Source organism: Oncorhynchus keta, unplaced genomic scaffold, assembly GCF_023373465.1.
Source record: "Oncorhynchus keta strain PuntledgeMale-10-30-2019 unplaced genomic scaffold, Oket_V2 Un_contig_4200_pilon_pilon, whole genome shotgun sequence".
Taxonomy (NCBI): Eukaryota; Metazoa; Chordata; class Actinopteri; order Salmoniformes; family Salmonidae; genus Oncorhynchus; species Oncorhynchus keta.
In genome coordinates this window covers 1-12,858 of record NW_026287641.1, presented here as the reverse complement: position 1 = coordinate 12,858, position 12,858 = coordinate 1, and the positions used below count along the sequence as shown (strand labels likewise).

The 12,858-nt window shown below is 41.9% G+C and overlaps 3 long non-coding RNA genes and 1 pseudogene across 14 annotated transcripts; 2 read left to right on the top strand and 2 right to left on the bottom strand.

Annotated features, from left to right (window-relative positions):
* Window positions 1-1,770: 1,770 nt before the first annotated feature.
* Window positions 1,771-3,257, bottom strand: LOC127924521 (uncharacterized). 12 transcript variants are annotated; one of them, XR_008118075.1, is made up of 3 exons: window positions 3,189-3,257; window positions 2,447-2,486; window positions 1,771-1,864 (listed from the first exon to the last, which is right to left on the bottom strand). It is a non-coding gene; the product is annotated as an uncharacterized LOC127924521 (long non-coding RNA). The 12 variants fall into 12 exon arrangements; XR_008118074.1 differs by lacking the exon at window positions 2,447-2,486 and adding an exon at window positions 2,407-2,446; XR_008118079.1 differs by lacking the exon at window positions 3,189-3,257 and adding an exon at window positions 2,647-2,715.
* A 1,192-nt stretch (window positions 3,258-4,449) lies between these two features.
* Window positions 4,450-7,909, bottom strand: LOC127924523 (uncharacterized). Its single transcript, XR_008118085.1, has 3 exons — window positions 7,773-7,909; window positions 4,690-4,778; window positions 4,450-4,541 (listed from the first exon to the last, which is right to left on the bottom strand). It is a non-coding gene; the product is annotated as an uncharacterized LOC127924523 (long non-coding RNA).
* LOC118382003 (translationally-controlled tumor protein homolog) lies at window positions 6,529-10,118 on the top strand (annotated as a pseudogene).
* Window positions 9,138-9,448, top strand: LOC127924522 (uncharacterized). Its single transcript, XR_008118084.1, has 2 exons — window positions 9,138-9,213; window positions 9,382-9,448. It is a non-coding gene; the product is annotated as an uncharacterized LOC127924522 (long non-coding RNA).
* Window positions 10,119-12,858: the final 2,740 nt, after the last annotated feature.

Below are 12,858 nucleotides of genomic sequence, written 5' to 3'. Positions count from 1 at the left end.
AGTCATGGCTCTATTTAATACTGTGTGTTTCCAGCCTCTGTTCTGGACCTGGGGACTGGGAAGAGAACCTCTGGTTTGTTTCTCTTGTGTTAGTTCTTGATGAGAGTTCTGAACTATGTTGCCAACTGCTTGAACAGACAGTTTGGTACCTTCAACCTCTTCTTCTTCTTTTGGGTACCTTCTGGAGTCAACACATCAACACCTTCATTAATAAAGACCAATTGTGATGAGGTCAACATCAACACCTTCACACAAAGACTAATAGTATGGGGTCAACACCTCACAAAGACCAATAGTGATGATAATAACAGCATCAACACCTTCACACAAAGACCAGTAGCGGATGAGGTCAAACACATCAACACCTTTCACACAAAGACCAATAGTGATGCAGTCAACACATCAACACCTTCACACAAAGACCAATAGTGATGAGGTCAACACCTCAAATTAATTCCTTCACACAAAGACCAATAGTGATGAGAACACCTTCACACAAAGACCAATAGTGATGCAGTCAACACCTCAACACCTTCACACAAAGACCCAATAGCGATGAGGTCAACACATCAACACCTTCACACAAAGACCAATGTGGCGAGGGTCAACACATCAACACCTTCACACAAAGACCAACAGCGGGCGATAGTCAACACATCAACACCTTCACAAGACCACAGTGATGAGGTCAACACATCAACACCTTTCACACAAAGACCAATAGTGATGCAGTCAACACATCAATACCTTCACACAAAGACCAATAGTGATGAGTCAACACATCAACACCTTCACACAAAGACCAATAGTGATGAGGTCCAACATCAACACCTTCACAAAGACCAATAGTGATGCAGTCAACACCTCAACACCTTCACACAAAGACCAATAGCGATGCAGTCAATCTCGCCACAACTTTTTTAGCCAGGAGAGACTGACATGCCTGTTACTGACACTTGCCTTCCATGTACATCTAAGTGTACCAACTGCAATTAACCTTGGTCCAGGTGTGACAAACCCAGGGCCTGTAGGACCAGTCTGGTGGAATGAGATGTCAAGAAGACGGAGCAACGGCCTAACATGGACAGACCTCTTCCCATTTTACCAACCCATTGAATCTATGTGTTTTGGCCATGACAGCTTGGTATCTACGGTAACACCTAGCAGTTTCGCCCTCAACTTGCTCAATAGCCACATTATTCAATAATAGATCTAAATTAGGTTTAATGTTGAGCGAGGATTTGTTCCACAGGAAACACAGAGATAAATACACTGGGGAAAATAAGCGACACCTGGAGGGGGTGGAGACAATCACAAGGACAGGTGCAACAGATCAGGGCGGGACAGAAAACAGTTAGATGAATTAATTCATTTACATTTACCCCCGTTTATATATTGACCAGGTTTGTGAAATGTGAAAACTGGTTAATCATATCGATCACAACTTCCTCTATTTCAGGTTGTTCAGGTGTTTCTCTAAGCTCAGGGTTTTCTTACCAGCTACCTAGCTTACTAGTTCAACTAGTTAACCAGTTATTCACTACCTAGCTTATTAGTTCAACTAGTTAACCAGTTATTCACTACCTAGTTTACTAGTTCAACTAGTTAACCAGTTATTCACTAGCTATCTTACTAGTTCAACGAGTTAACCAGTTATTCACTACCTATCTTACTAGTTCAACTAGTTAACCAGTTATTCACTACCTATCTTACTAGTTCAACTAGTTAACCAGTTATTCACTACCTAGTTTACTAGTTCAATGAGTTAACCAGTTATTCACCACCTATCTTACTAGTTCAACTAGTTAACCAGTTATTCACTACCTATCTTACTAGTTCAACTAGTTAACCAGTTATTCACTACCTATCTTACTAGTTAACCAGTTATTCACTACCTATCTTACTAGTTCAACGAGTTAACCAGTTATTCACTACCTATCTTACTAGTTCAACTAGTTAACCAGTTATTCACTACCTAGTTTACTAGTTCAACTAGTTAACCAGTTATTCACTACCTATCTTACTAGTTCAACGAGTTAACCAGTTATTCACTACCTATCTTACTAGTTCAACTAGTTAACCAGTTATTCACTACCTATCTTACTAGTTCAACTAGTTAACCAGTTATTCACTACCTAGTTTACTAGTTCAATGAGTTAACCAGTTATTCACCACCTATCTTACTAGTTCAATGAGTTAACCAGTTATTCACCACCTATCTTACTAGTTCAACTAGTTAACCAGTTATTCACTACCTATCTTACTAGTTCAACTAGTTAACCAGTTATTCACTACCTATCTTACTAGTTAACCAGTTATTCACTACCTATCTTACTAGTTCAACGAGTTAACCAGTTATTCACTACCTATCTTACTAGTTCAACTAGTTAACCAGTTATTCACTACCTAGTTTACTAGTTCAACTAGTTAACCAGTTATTCACTACCTAGTTTACTAGTTCAACTAGTTAACCAGTTATTCACTACCTATCTTACTAGTTCAACGAGTTAACCAGTTATTCACTACCTATCTTACTAGTTCAACTAGTTAACCAGTTATTCACTACCTATCTTACTAGTTCAACTAGTTAACCAGTTATTCACTACCTAGTTTACTAGTTCAATGAGTTAACCAGTTATTCACCACCTATCTTACTAGTTCAACTAGTTAACCAGTTATTCACTACCTATCTTACTAGTTCAACTAGTTAACCAGTTATTCACTACCTATCTTACTAGTTAACCAGTTATTCACTACCTATCTTACTAGTTCAACTAGTTAACCAGTTATTCACTACCTAGTTTACTAGTTCAACTAGGTAACCAGTTATTCACTACCTAGTTTACTAGTTCAACTAGTTAACCAGTTATTCACTACCTATCTTACTAGTTCAACGAGTTAACCAGTTATTCACTACCTATCTTACTAGTTCAACTAGTTAACCAGTTATTCACTACCTATCTTACTAGTTAACCAGTTATTCACTACCTAGCTTACTAGTTAAACTAGTTAACCAGTTATTCACTACCTATCTTACTAGTTCAACGAGTTAACCAGTTATTCACTACCTATCTTACTAGTTCAACTAGTTAACCAGTTATTCACTACCTAGTTTACTAGTTCAACTAGTTAACCAGTTATTCACTACCTAGTTTATTAGTTCAACTAGTTAACCAGTTATTCACTACCTATCTTACTAGTTCAACTAGTTAACCAGTTATTCACTACCTATCTTACTAGTTCAACTAGTTAACCAGTTATTCACTACCTATCTTACTAGTTAACCAGTTATTCACTACCTAGCTTACTAGTTGAACTAGTTAACCAGTTATTCACTACCTATCTTACTAGTTAAACTAGTTAAACTAGCTGGTCTTATGATATGATATGATACGGGTTTAACCACTCAGCTGGTCTTATGATATGATATGATATGATACGGGTTTAACCACTCAGCTGGTATTATGATATGATATGATATGATATGATATGATACGGGTTTAACCACTCAGCTGGTCTTATGATATGATATATGATATGATATGATATGATATGATACGGGTTTAACCACTCAGCTGGTATTATGATATGATATGATATGATATGGGTTTAACCACTCAGCTGGTCTTATGATATGATATGATATGACATGTCAGCGTGTTCTGTGTCCAACGATGGGAGAACTACATCATGTTTTATTATATTCTATTTGTAAAGGACACAATTCTCACACCTCAAAATAAGAGATTTTTTGTGTGTTTTTATTTTGCTGATAAACTTACTGAGCTGCAAAACAAGAATAAAAATGCCTGGTTTATAATAATTAACGTGAATAAATGTGAAATATTGTCCCTGTGTAACTCAAATGACCAATCTGTTGAGAATATTCCAGTGAAAGATCATGTGAAATAACTGGCTCCAACGTGAACTCTCTATTACGGGTTTTATTGTCCAAAGCAGAGGGTCTGTCTGCCCTACTCTATCCCTATCAACAACCCTTAAAGCAGAGGGTCTGTCTGCCCTACTCTATCCCTATCAACAACCCTTAAAGCAGAGGGTCTGTCTGCCCTACTCTATCCCTATCAACAACCCTTAAAGCAGAGGGTCTGTCTGCCTTAAAGCAGAGGGTCTGTCTGCCCTACTCTATCCATATCAACAACCCTTAAAGCAGAGGGTCTGTCTGCCTTAAAGCAGAGGGTCTGTCTGCCCTACTCTATCCATATCAACAACCTTTTCCTCGAGTTTATATGGAAAAATAAACGTAAGAAGTCTGTAATAGCAAATCAAAGAGCTGCTGGTGGGTTTGATGTACTAGATTTCATTGATGTCAACAACATCTTTAACGTAAAGTGGATTTAAACATTTTAAAGAAGATTTTTGGCTCTGAATCTTTATGGGACGTCATTCCTTGTCGTATATTTTTTTACGACATTTTTTGTGGAAGTGCAACTAATTCTCAAGCAAAATGACCCATCAAACTGTCCAAATTTCACTAACAATGTGATGTTATGTCCATAACTTCTCCCCCATAAAAAACACTTCTGTGGAAAAAACAAAGATATTGTTAAAAACGATTCTTAAGTGGTTTGATAGAAATATTATATTTGCGGTAGATTCTTTTTCAGTGCTCCTGAATGGCGCAGTGGTCTAAAACACTGCATTTCAGTGCAAAAAGGGTCACTGCAGTACCTGGTTCAAATCCCAGCTGCATCACATCTGGCCGTGATTGGGAGCCCCATAGGACGGCGTACAACTGGCCCAGCGTCGTCCAGGTTCGGCTGTCATTGTAAATACGAGTTTGTTCTTATCTGACTTGCCAAGTTAAAAAATAAACGTTTAAATTTGATATAGAAGGGAAGGGAATATACTCTCTAATACAAAGTTCCTATAAACATATAACTTCCCTATAGATTATAAAGGATCGTAATTACGTATGCAAAGCAATACCTTCAGGCGTTACTCAATTAATGAAATCTCATTCGTGTTTTGGAAACCATTTTCAAGATAGATGAACACAGGTTGCCCCCTGCTGGAAGAGAAATGTAATAACACATTCTTAAACAAGGGAACTTTTTCATTTCGAACAGCAAGATCTCTCAGGGAGATCAGGGAATCAGCATGATCTCTCAGGGAGATCAGGGAATCAGCATGATCTCTCAGGGAGATCAGGGAATCAGCATGATCTCTCAGGGAGATCAGGGAATCAGCATGATCTCTCAGGGAGATCAGGGAATCGGCATGATCTCTCAGGGAGATCAGGGAATCGGCATGATCTCTCCGGGACATCAGGGAATCGGCATGATCTCTCAGGGAGATCAGGGAATCAGCATGATCTCTTAGGGAGATCAGGGAATCGGCATGATCTCTCAGGTAGATCAGGGAATCGGCATGATCTCTCAGGGAGATCAGGGAATCGGCATGATCTCTCCGGGACATCAGGGAATCGGCATGATCTCTCAGGGAGATCAGGGAATCAGCATGATCTCTTAGGGAGATCAGGGAATCGGCATGATCTCTCAGGGAGATCAGGGAATCGGCATGATCTCTCAGGGAGATCAGGGAATCGGCATGATCTCTCCGGGACATCAGGGAATCGGCATGATCTCTCAGGGAGATCCGGGAATCAGCATGATCTCTCAGGGACATCAGGGAATCGGCATGATCTCTCAGGGAGATCAGGGAATCAGGGTCTTTCTTCTGGAACAAACATATTACTGAAATCGAATGAAAGAATATCACATTACAATTACACAAGGACATTAATTAAGGGACATACACTTATAATTCTAACAGCTTTTTTGTTAGTAGAGTATTTAACTGTAAAGTTTCAATCTGATGAGAGTAAAGAAAAAAACTATTATCCTGTGGTACCTGGCCTTAAGTATAATTCATTTAAAATGTATCCGAATACATTTTTCAGACATTGTTTTACCATCTCCGTGTATTCTCATATTGGAGGGGGGGAAATGGTGTGTTGACGCTACCCGGGAGAACCACAACCCTGACTGGGAGAGTACTGCACGGTAGATTTTTCTATGGTGTTATTGACTGTATGTTTGTTTGTGTGTAACTCTGTGTTGTTGTTTTTGTCACACTGCTTTTGCTTTATCTTGGCCAGGTCGCAGTTGTAAATGAGAACTTGTTCTCAACTAGCCTACCTGGTTAAATAAAGGTGAAATAAAAAGAAATAAATAAATAAAAAGGGGTGGCCAACACAACGTAAACCCGCCAACTCCACGCTGCTTAAAACCTGAGACCGAAAAAACAAAGATACAAAAATAATAAAAAGGATTAAAAAAATAATAATGAAGAATAAAGGGGAAAAAAAATAAAAAAATTAAAAAAATATGTATATAAATAAATAAACAAACGTTTAAAAAAATAAATAATAATAAAGATAACAATAAATATTTTAAACAAATATATATATATATAATAAAACGAACTAAATAAAAAGTGCAGGCTGGAGAAGCGGCACCCTGCAACGTGTCCTCGAGGGGGCGCCGGGGACCGGATGTGACGTCACCAGCGCCCGCCGCTATCTAAGTTGAGGAACGGCTGTTTTCTGTCCTTTTTCCCTCCTAACGAGTCCTGAGACGGGTAAGGGATCCAAAAACATCTTCCCGTGTCACGGCGCTTTTCACAACCCAACAAAAATGATCATCTACAAGGATATCATCACCGGTAATCTAACGTTTATATTATCAATATTCTGTTATTATTTATTTTATAAATATATATATTTTGTGTTGGTCTGAATTTGTGTTTTATTTTGGGGCCTACCGGAAGTCTCTACCGCCCTTTGTGCCAACGATGTGGAAATTACTTTATAAAAATACCAAACTTCGTAATTCCTCCATGGTATTCTGTACGTTATAGATCCAATTTGTACATTTTTCTATGTACTGTATAACGGAGTAAACCGATAGACTGTGTTTAGGGTTTACCGGAGAGTTAGCATTTCCCTGCTAGTTAGTTAGCGAGCGATAGGCCTACCGGCGTTACTAGGTAACAAGTTGTACTAAATGTCCTGTTTTATTCTACCGTAAACAGCTGATTTTTAGTTATCTACCGTTTCAATCCCACGTTTTGGGTATGCGTTGGTTTAATAATGATGTATTTCAGGAGATGAGCTGTTCACCGAGGTCTAAAAATCACGGAGGTCTGCGACGGGATGCTGTACGAGGTCAGGGAAAGGTACGTTAATAATCCCGTCCACTATTAAGTTACTTAACTGTATTTGAAGAAGAAAAACGGTAATCTTCCTTAGCTGTTAGCATACTTGTCAAGCTATTCCATTTATTTCACTCACTTCAAAATACAGGAGGGTTATGATAACGTACATTTCGGCTTTGGTAGACTGGGCTAGTTGACTACGGTGACGTGTTGCTACCGGTGTACCGTTTAGCCTGCTCGCCTAAACCAGGATCTCCCGTTTCAGCTCACTTCCAGATCGGAGGACGTCGACGGTGCGTTAATCGGTGCCAACGCCTCTGCAGAGGGCGGCGATGAGGGTAGCGAAGCGTCCACAGTCAGTGGAGTCGACATTGTGCTCAACAGCAAACTGCAGGAGACCTCGGCCTACAACAAGAAGGCCTACCAGAGCTACATCAAGGGCTATATGAAGGCGTAAGTGTCTCTGGCATCTCATCTAACACATGTTTTTCTTAATTAAACATTTCTTATTTACACCTATGACCTGTCTGGGAACTGTGGGTTTAACTGCCTTGTTCAGGGGCAGAATGACATTTTAAAAACTCTTATTTTTTTACCTTTCAACTCTGGGGATTTGATCCAACAACCTTTTTACTGTCCCAACGCCAGTAACAGGACGAGAGTGATATTTAAACGGCAAATCCGACTCAACTGTCTATTTTAAAATGCATGTTGACAAGCCTGGGCAACTTCTCTCCGGTGACACCCAGGGTTTTGGTAACTGATACACATGGCCTGCTATGACTCATCGGATCGTTTCATTATGGGTCTCAAATGGGTGTAAATACCTGTTAGACCACGGGGAGTCGACATGGTTCAGTCCAGTCTAAATACCTGTTAAACCACAGGGAGTCGACATGGTTCAGTCCAGTCTAAATACCTGTTAAACCACAGGGAGTCGACATGGTCCAGTCTAAATACCTGTTAAACCACAGGGAGTCGACATGGTTCAGTCCAGTCTAAAGGGGTGTAAATACCTGTTAAACCACAGGGAGTCGACATGGTTCAGTCCAGTCTAAATACCTGTTAAACCACAGGGAGTCGACATGGTTCAGTCCAGTCTAAAGGGGTGTAAATACCTGTTAAACCAAAGGGCGTCGACATGGTTCAGTCCAGTCTAAATACCTGTTAAACCACAGGGAGTCGACATGGTTCAGTCCAGTCTAAATACCTGTTAAACCACAGGGAGTCGACATGGTTCAGTCCAGTCTAAATACCTGTTAAACCACAGGGAGTCGACATGGTTCAGTCCAGTCTAAATACCTGTTAAACCAAAGGACGTCGACATGGTTCAGTCCATTTCCAATCTCCCCTGTGACCGTTCCCCGGGTCGTTGCTGTCAATGAGAAAATGTTTTCGGTCAACTTACCCAGGTAAAATATGGGTAATGAAACTAACAAGTGCACAAGCAGGGTTCTGTTTTCTGGGAGTATCAGGCAGCCTGATGGGGAATGTTGTGAATGTAACACAGTTGTCCGTCCGTCCCCCCACCAGGGTCAAGGAGCAGGGTTCTGTTTTCTGGGAGTATCAGGCAGCCTGATGGGGAATGTTGTGAATGTAACACAGTTGTCCGTCCGTCCCCCACCAGGGTCAAGGAGCAGGGTTCTGTTTTCTGGGAGTATCAGGCAGCCTGATGGGGAATGTAGTGAATGTAACACAGTTGTCCGTCCGTCCCCCCCACCAGGGTCAAGGCCAAGCTGGAGGAGCAGGGTTCTAAGAGGGTACAGGCCTTCATGGCAGGCGCTCCAGCAGCTGTTAAGATGATCCTGGGAAACCCTCGATAAATACCAGGTGAGAGAACCCCCCACCACCATTGGATGTCCGGGTCCCAAATGCCCCCTTTCCAATGTCCATATACAGTGCACTGAGGTAGGGAAAATGGGGAGGCATTTGGGATTGCCCATGGATGAGGGCTGTGTGGAAATGGACACACTGTTTTATATTGGATGGATGAGGTCTGGTTAAAATGGACACACTGTTTTATATTGGATGGATGAGGTCTGGTTAAAATGGACACACTGTTTTATATTGATGGATGAGGTCTGGTTAAAATGGACACACTGTTTTATATTGGATGGATGAGGGCTGGTTAAAATGGACACACTGTTTATATTGATGGATGAGGGCTGGTTAAAATGGACACACTGTTTTATATTGATGGATGAGGGCTGGTTAAAATGGACACACTGTTTTATATTGGATGGATGAGGGCTGGTTAAAATGGACACACTGTTTTATATTGGATGGATGAGGGCTGGTTAAAATGGACAAACTGTTTTATATTGGATGGATGAGGGCTGGTTAAAATGGACACACTGTTTTATATTGGATGGATGAGGGCTGGTTAAAATGGACGCACTGTTTTATATTGGACGGATGAGGGCTGGTTAAAATGGACAAACTGTTTTATATTGGACGGATGAGGGCTGGTTAAAATAGCCACTGGAACGTAGAGGCTGTGACCAATGAAACAGTGACGATCTCAGGACACCTTTAGAGGCTGTGACCTATGACACTGACATCTGTATTTTACTGGAGTACGTTGTCAAGTCGCTTGCTTACGCTTTGGTGTGTGTGTGTGTGGTTTGTTCCAAAAGAAGGAATCTCTTCCTCGTTGTATGAATCGATGACTGAACAGTGTCTCCTTGTACGTCCTGTTGATCACGTGACCTGCTCCTCTTCTTCAGTTCTTCACCGGTGAGTCCATGAACTGTGACGGCGCCATCGGCCTGCTAGACTACCGCGAGGACGGGGTCACGCCCTTCTTCGTTTTCTTCAAAGACGGCATCGAGATCGAGAAATACGTAAGTTTACCATCCCCTCTGACTGACGTGGCTGTTTCTGTGGGAACCCGGGGATTTATCTGGCGCGTAGAACCCTGGGATTAGTCTGGCGCGTAGAACCCTGGGATTTATCTGGCGCGTAGAACCCTGGGATTTATCTGGCGCGTAGAACCCTGGGATTAGTCTGGCGCGTAGAACCCTGGGATTAGTCTGGCGCGTAGAACCCTGGGATTAGTCTGGCGCGTAGAACCCAGGGATTTTCCTGTTTTAGTCCTATCTGCAGAACTCGGGATCAGTGTTTTTGAATCACTTTGTCCCATATGGCAGAGTGGTCGCGTAGAACCCGGGATTAGTGCACTATATAGGGAATAGGGTTCTGAGAACCCGCCCTGGTCTAGAACCCTGGGATTAGTGTACTATATTACCCGGGAATAGGGCGCTAGAACCCTGGGCTTTGTCTGGTCACAAACCCTGGTGTATTTATCTGGGCGAGAACTCGGGTTCTATAGGGCCCTGGTCTCGGGTTAGTCACTATATGAGAGAATAGGGTTCTAGGAACCCGGGGATTAGTCTGGTCCAAAGGGGATTAGTGTACTATATTAGGGAATAGGGTTCCTTGGGGCCCTGGTCAGAACCCGGGAGTTTCCTGTTTTACCTATAAATCAGGGAATCAGGGTTTCATATGGCAGAGTGGTCCAAAGTAGTGCACTCTATAGGTTCTATAGGCCCTGGTCTAAAGTAGTACTACTACATAGGAATAGGGTTCTATGGGGCCCTGGTCTAAAGTAGTGTACTATATTAGGGAATAGGGTTCTATAGGGCTCTGGTCTAAAGTAGTGCACTATATAGGGAATAGGGTTCTATAGGGCCCTGGTCTAAAGTAGTGTACTATATTAGGGAATAGGGTTCTATAGGGCTCTGGTCTAAAGTAGTGCACTATATTAGGAATAGGGTTCTATAGGGCTCTGGTCTAAAGTAGTGCACTATATAGGAATAGGGTTCTATAGGGCTCTGGTCTAAAGTAGTACTATATAGGGAATAGGGTTCTATAGGGCTCTGGTCTAAAGTAGTACTATATAGGAATAGGGTTCTATAGGGCTCTGGTCTAAAAGTACTACATAGGGAATAGGGTTCTATAGGGCTCTGGTCTAAAGTAGTGTACCACATAGGGAATAGGGTTCTATAGGCTCTGGTCAAAGTAGTGTACTACATAGGAATAGGGTTCTATAGGGCTCTGGTCTAAAGTAGTACTACATAGGGAATAGGGTTCTATAGGGCCCTGGTCTAAAGTAGTGTACTATATAGGGAATAGGTTCTATAGGGCCCTGGTCTAAAGTAGTGCACTATATATAGGGAATAGGGTTCTATAGGGCCCTGGTCTAAAGTAGTGTACTATATTAGGGAATAGGGTTCTATGGGGCCCTGGTCTAAAGTAGTGTACTATAAATAGGGAATAGGGTTTCATAGGGCCCTGGTCTAAAGTAGTGTACTCTATAGGGTTCTGGTCTAAAGTAGTGCACTATCTCTATAGGGAATAGGGAATAGGTCTATAGGGCTCTGGTCTAAAGTAGTGCACTATATAGGGAATATGGTTCTATAGGGCTCTGGTCTAAAGTAGTGTACTATATAGGGTTCCATAGGTTCTGGTCTAAAGTAATTGCACTATATAGGGTTCTGGTCTAAAGTAGCGCACTATACTAGGAATAGGTTCTATAGGGCTCTGGTCAAAGTAGTGTACTATATAGGGAATAGGGTTCAATAGGACTCTGGTCTAAAGTAGTGCACTATATAGGGTTCTATAGGGCCCTGTGGGTCAAAGTAGTGCACTATATATAGGGTTCTATAGGGCTCTGGTCTAAAGTAGTGAATAGGGTTTCACTATATATAGGGAAGAGGGGTTCTATAGGGCTCTGGTCTAAAGTAGTGCACTACATAGGGAATAGGGTTCTATAGGGCCCTGGTCTAAAGTAGTGTACTCTATAGGATTCTGGTCTAAAGTAATGTACTATACATAGGGTGCTACTTATTAAGATACCAGGCACACCTCACTCTGAATACTAAGCCCATGCATTCATCTGATAGACCTGAAGTTCCTCACCGTGACTTCTGGGTTTGCAATTGGATGCTACATGAAAATATTCCCTTGACTTTCCCCGACTGCCTGGGTATCTGTATGATGGCTGGTGTTTACCTGGACTGAGTGGCTGTATGGATAGAGGAACACATGGTGTTTACCAGAGGTGGTACTGAGTGGCTGTATGGATAGACCAGAGGTGAGAGGGCTGTAACACATGGTGTTTACCTGAGGTGGAGGTGGTATGATAGAGGAGAGGATCTGGTGTTTACTAGAGGTGGTACTGTATGGATAGAGGAGAGGAACACATGGTGTTTACCAGAGGTGGTACAAGGGCTGGCATGGATAGAGAAGAGGATCCACTGAGTGGCTGTATGGATAGAGGAGAGGAACACATGGTGTTTACCAGAGGTGGTACTGGAGTGGCTGTATGGATAGAGGAGAGGAACACATGGTGTTTACCAGAGGTGTTGGTTACCAGAGTGGCTGTATGGATAGAGGAGAGGAACACATGGTGTTTTACTACTGAGTGGCTGTATGGATAGAGAAGAGGAACACATGGTGTTTACTAGAGGTGGTACCACTGAGTGGCTGTATGGATAGAGGAGAGGAACACATGGTGTTTACTAGAGGTGGTACCACTGAGTGGCTGTATGGGATAGAGGAGAGGAACACATGGTGTTTACTAGAGGTGGTACTGAGTGGCTGTATGGATAGAGGAGAGGAACACATGGTGTTTACCAGAGGTGGTAGAGTGGTACCACTGAGTGGCTGTATGGATAGAGG